This window comes from Salvelinus sp. IW2-2015, unplaced genomic scaffold, assembly GCF_002910315.2.
Source record: "Salvelinus sp. IW2-2015 unplaced genomic scaffold, ASM291031v2 Un_scaffold1052, whole genome shotgun sequence".
Taxonomy (NCBI): Eukaryota; Metazoa; Chordata; class Actinopteri; order Salmoniformes; family Salmonidae; genus Salvelinus; species Salvelinus sp. IW2-2015.
Genome location: NW_019942706.1, coordinates 299,599 through 304,611, shown reverse-complemented (window position 1 = coordinate 304,611; position 5,013 = coordinate 299,599). Strand labels below are relative to the sequence as shown.

At 45.6% G+C, this 5,013-nt stretch overlaps 1 long non-coding RNA gene across 2 annotated transcripts; it reads left to right on the top strand.

Moving 5' to 3' along the window:
• The first annotated feature begins 2,924 nt into the window (after nucleotides 1-2,924).
• Nucleotides 2,925-4,606, top strand: LOC112069583 (uncharacterized). 2 transcript variants are annotated; one of them, XR_002893765.2, is made up of 3 exons: nucleotides 2,925-3,289; nucleotides 3,403-3,527; nucleotides 4,126-4,606. It is a non-coding gene; the product is annotated as an uncharacterized lncRNA (long non-coding RNA). The 2 variants fall into 2 exon arrangements; XR_011475383.1 differs by having other exon boundaries at nucleotides 2,925-3,291; nucleotides 3,409-3,527.
• Nucleotides 4,607-5,013: the final 407 nt, after the last annotated feature.

The following is a 5,013-nucleotide window of genomic DNA, read 5'->3' as shown; positions in this document are numbered from 1 at the left end:
CACCTAACACCTACTAGTTTACTAACAACACCTTCTAACACCTACTAGTTTACTAACAACACCTTCTAACACCTACTAGTTTACTAACAACACCTCTTATCTCCTCTTACCCCTCTCCTTTCCTTTCCTTTCTTCCTTCTCTCCTCCTCCCCCTCTCCTATCCTATTCCTTCTCTCCTTTCCACTCCCCCCTGTCATAGATGAATCAGAATCATTAGTTAGGTAACATAGATAAATAAGATGTTTTATTTATTTTATACTTGTCATTAGAATGTCTTCTTTTAGACTATACTGTTGGCGGTTGCATTTTCCTTTCTCCTCTACGGAAAATGTCACGTGGGGCCCAGAGAGGGGAGAGGTCAGGCTTGTCTTTTACATGTCTGGTAATATGCAGAATATCAGAAAGGGAGAAGTCAGGTTTGAACATTGTCTTGCATATGTGAATATATCTGTGAAACAATGTGAAGGGCTCCACTATGTCTGTATGCCAGTCATACCCTCCTTTTCCCATTGGGGGGGAGGAGTATGGCAGTGTCTGGAACCATTATACCACCCCTCTGATGTTGAACTTATCTTTCATAGTATATGACCTAGAGGTTCACTCCCCTTAGTGAGCTTCTCCAGGAGTGGGGAGAAGAGGGGGTGTATTTGAGATGGGAGTATCTAGAATTGACAATTGATATATGCCATTGGATGAGGTAATGTTTTGATAATATGAAGTACCAAGAACGAGAAGTAGAACCTAGTCTAAGAGACTAAACTGAACGATAATTCATAGCTAATGCTATCTGGCTATGGGATACTCCTCTCTCAAGTAAAAGTCTTTCTTTGTGAAGTTCCTAAGATCTGTGGTTCGTCATGTGAGTTGAGAGGGGTGTATCTTAGCTATAAAATATACTAAGAATTGTTTTGTAAGCACTCTCAGAGAATTCATTTATAAACACTGAATTGATCTGAGAGTCAAAGGGCTATGGTGAAGCTCATATAATTAAAGATGGACTTTAAAATATAACTCTGACTTGTGTGTGGTTTTGTAACTCTCATATTTTAGTAATCAACAGGAAATTACCACGACACCTCTCCACTCCTCTTCCCCCTTTCCTCTCCTCTCATCCCCCTTCCTTTACGCTCATCTCCTCTTCCCCTCTCCTTTCTTCTCCTCTCATCTTCCCCCTATCCTTTACACTCCCTCCTCCCCTCTCTTCTCCATGGTCCAGGAATGACTATGAGGAGTTAAGCTAAGCAGTGGTAAGATGTTTTTGCTAAGGACCTCCTGGCCCAGGCAGTACTGTAACTCCAGGGAGTGCGAGGTCATCTAACACACCAACGAAGTCACGGTGGACAAGAGGGCCTGATGGAGAACGCCATCGAACCTCAGCGACTCAAACTAGCCATCAAGTACAACCAGAAGAGATGAGGCTGAAATACTAGCATCAAGTACAACCAGAAAGAGATGAGGCTGGAAACTACTGAGCCATCACAGTCAACCCAGAACGAGATGAGGCTGAAACTAACTGGCCATCAATACAACCAGAAAGAGATGAGCGAAACTACTGGCCATAAGTACAACCAGAAAAGATGAGGCTGAAACTAACTGGCATCAAGTACAACCAGAACGAGATGAGGCTGAAACTAACTGGCCATCAAGTACACACCAGAAAGAGATGAGAGCTGAAACTAAACTAGCATCAAGTACAACCAGAAAGAGATGAGGCTGAAACTAACTGGCCATCAAGTACAACCAGAAACGAGATGAGGCTGAAAACTAACTGGCCATTCAAGTACAAACCAGAACGAAGATGAGCTGAAAACCTAAGCCTGGCCCATCAAGTACAACCAGAAGAGATGAGGCTGAAAACTAACTAGCCATCAAGTACAACCAGAAAGAGATGAGGTGAAACAACTGGCCATCAAGTACAACCAGAAGAGAATGAGCGCTGAAACTAACTGGGCCATCAAGATACAACCAGAAAGAGATGAGGCTGAAAACTAACTGGCCATCAAGTACAACCAGAACGAGATGAGGCTAAACTAACTGGCCATCAAGTACAAACAGGAAAGAGATGAGCTGAAACTAACTGGCCATCAGTACAACCAGAACGAGATGAGGCTTGAAAACTAACTGGCCATCAAGTACAACCAGAAAGAGATGAGGCTTTTGAAACTAACTGGCCATCAAGTACAACAGAAAGAGATGAGGCTGAAACTAACTGGCCATCAAGTACAAACAGAAAGAGATGAGGCTGAAACTAACTGGCCATCAAGTACAACCAGAAAGAGATGAGGCTGAAACCTAAACTGGCCTAATCAAGTACAACCAGAAAGAGATGAGGCTGAAACTAACTAGCCATCAAGTAACAACAGAAAAGAGATGAGGCGAAACATAACTAGCCATCAAGTACAACCAGAAAGCGATGAAGGCCTGAAACTAAACGTGGCCATCAAGTACAATCCTAGAAAGAGATGAAGGCTGGAAACTAACTGGCATCAAGTACAACCAGAAAGAGATTGAGCTGGAAATAACTAGGCCATCAGTACCAAACCAGAAAGAGATGAGGCTGAAACTAACTGGCCATCAAGTACAACCAGAACGAGGTGAGGCTGAAACTAACTGGCCATCAAGTACAACCAGAACGAGGTGAGGCTGAAACTAACTGGCCATCAAGTACAACCAGAAAGAGGATTTCCTGTGCCTTATTCGTCCAGCTTTCGTTCTGCGGAGCACGCAAGGTTGTTTGCACTTCCTTGTGCAATCCACGCCATTGCTTCTGTTTGGGACAGGTAGTGTGTGTTGTATCTGTTCATTACAGCCATATAAATCAGGTGAATGTGGGACACACACACACAGGGATAATACTTCTAAATCCCACCTCGCTGGAGTGCAGAGATTCCACACATAAATCCTGTAGTTTCTGTTTTTCAGACTTATCATTTTTCCCAGGAGCCTCTCTGTGGGATAATTTACGTTCCGTGTTCAATCTTGAAGTCATTGTGAAATGTCAGAAATTAGAACATTCCGGGGGTGAACACAAAATTCCTTTCCCGTTCCTCTGTTCATGTCTCTGTATGGTGGTTGTTACTTCCTGCCCTCCCGGACGTGAAGACTCTATGGTACTTTCCCTATACTCTGTTTAGTGACACTAAATTCCTTCCTGAACCTCTAGGTATGGTGTGGTCGGACGTGAAGCGTCTATGGTACGAGGTCTTCCTGGATGAGGAATCAGCTGAGCTTCGTCATGAACTCCCTCTACCTGTCCACCTTCGCCCTCAAGATAGTGTCCCACAGCAAGGTGTGTGTGTGTGTGTACAGTATGTGTGTGTGTTTCTGTGTGTGTGTGTGTGTGTGTGTGTGTACAGTATGTGTGCGTGTGTGTGTGTGTATTAACGTGATCTCCTCTGCCAGTTTAAGAACGTGGGTGGAGGACACAGAGCGAGGAAGAATAAGGATGCCTTCCACCCCATCCTAACGTCCTGAGTTACCTATGACTCTTCTTCATGTACACCAACTCCATACTAGGACCACTGCAGGTACACACACACACACACACACACACACACACACACACACACACACACACCAGGCAGCACTAGCAACAGAAGGAACACAAATCACCATCATTCTATCATCACCTCACATGGAAACTATTTCCCTGGTGAACATCCTAATTGATAAAGCAAGGCTTGGTGGCAAGACCAGAATTTAAACTCTTCCAGACCTCCTCTCTGTCTTATGATTGTCTCATTCCCAGTCAGTGGATTCATTTTACCATTGTTTCTCCTCTCTGTGCTCTTGTCCTCAACACAGGGCCAAAAGTCTGCTTTGAATTGTCATCTGCGGTTCCTGTAAAAACAGCAGTTGGGTAGAGTAGATGACGTGATTTATTTCATGAGAGAAACTTTCAACCTGTCTCTCACTGTCTCAGCCTGCCAGCTACAATCACAGTTTCTCTTCACTGTGTGTATTTCCTGTGTGGCTCTGCCCAGCGTTCTCTATTTCTCTGGCTATATTTGTGGAAATACTGTAATATGGTAATTCATTATAACACGTGCAGTTGTGAATGAGTGGAGTTCTTCCTATTTCCTGTTATTATGTGAAATTGTTGTTTGTGTTTTTTCTATTGAACAGCAGAACTCTCCTGTGGATTGTCAGGGGCCTGCTAGGCTTCAGAACCTCCAAGTACGCCATGTTCTACCCACGGAGCTAGGACTGATCGGGTCTCAACCTAACCTCAAATTCAACCCAACCATGCTCTACCCCAGCAGTTATGCATGAACCACCCCTGACTCCAACCGAACCTCAACCAACCAGCTAAGACTGTTACAKATTGGATGACTTGAGACTTGATAGAAAATAAAATAACTTCAGACTTGATATAAAATAAAATAATGGACCCTCAAGTCTCGGGACTCAACTTTGACTTGAGACTGGTGACTTGAAATTATCCTGCCAGGTTTTGTAACGTTTTGTCACGCATTTTGTGGCACGGTCTCTGTGGATTACTCTCCATGCAGCCAGAGACAGTATCGCATTTGTCTAGACCGGGCCCTTGTCTAGACCGGGCACTTGTCTAGACCGGGCACTTGTCTAGACCGGGCCTTGTTCTAGGTCGGGCGCCGGGTGTTCTCTGGAGCCTGGGCCCTTGTCTAGACACGGGCACTTGTCTACGACCGGGCACTTGTCTAACCGGGCCACTTGTTCTTAGACCGGGCACTTGTCTAACCGGGCATCCTTGGTCTAGACCAGGGAACTTGTCTAGACCGGGCCCTTGTCTAGACCGTGGGCACTTGGTCTAAGACCGGGCACCTTGTCTAGAACCGGGCACTTGTCTAGCCCGGGCCGTCTGAGACCCGGGCACTTGTCCTAAACCGGGCCGTGTCTAGAACGCGGGCCCTTGTCTAGGACCCGGGCCCTTGTCTAGCCGGGCCCTTGTCTAGACCGGGCAAAACTTGTCCTAGACTGGGGCACTTGTCTAGACCGGGCACTTGTCTAGCGGGGCCCTTGTCTGACCGGGCC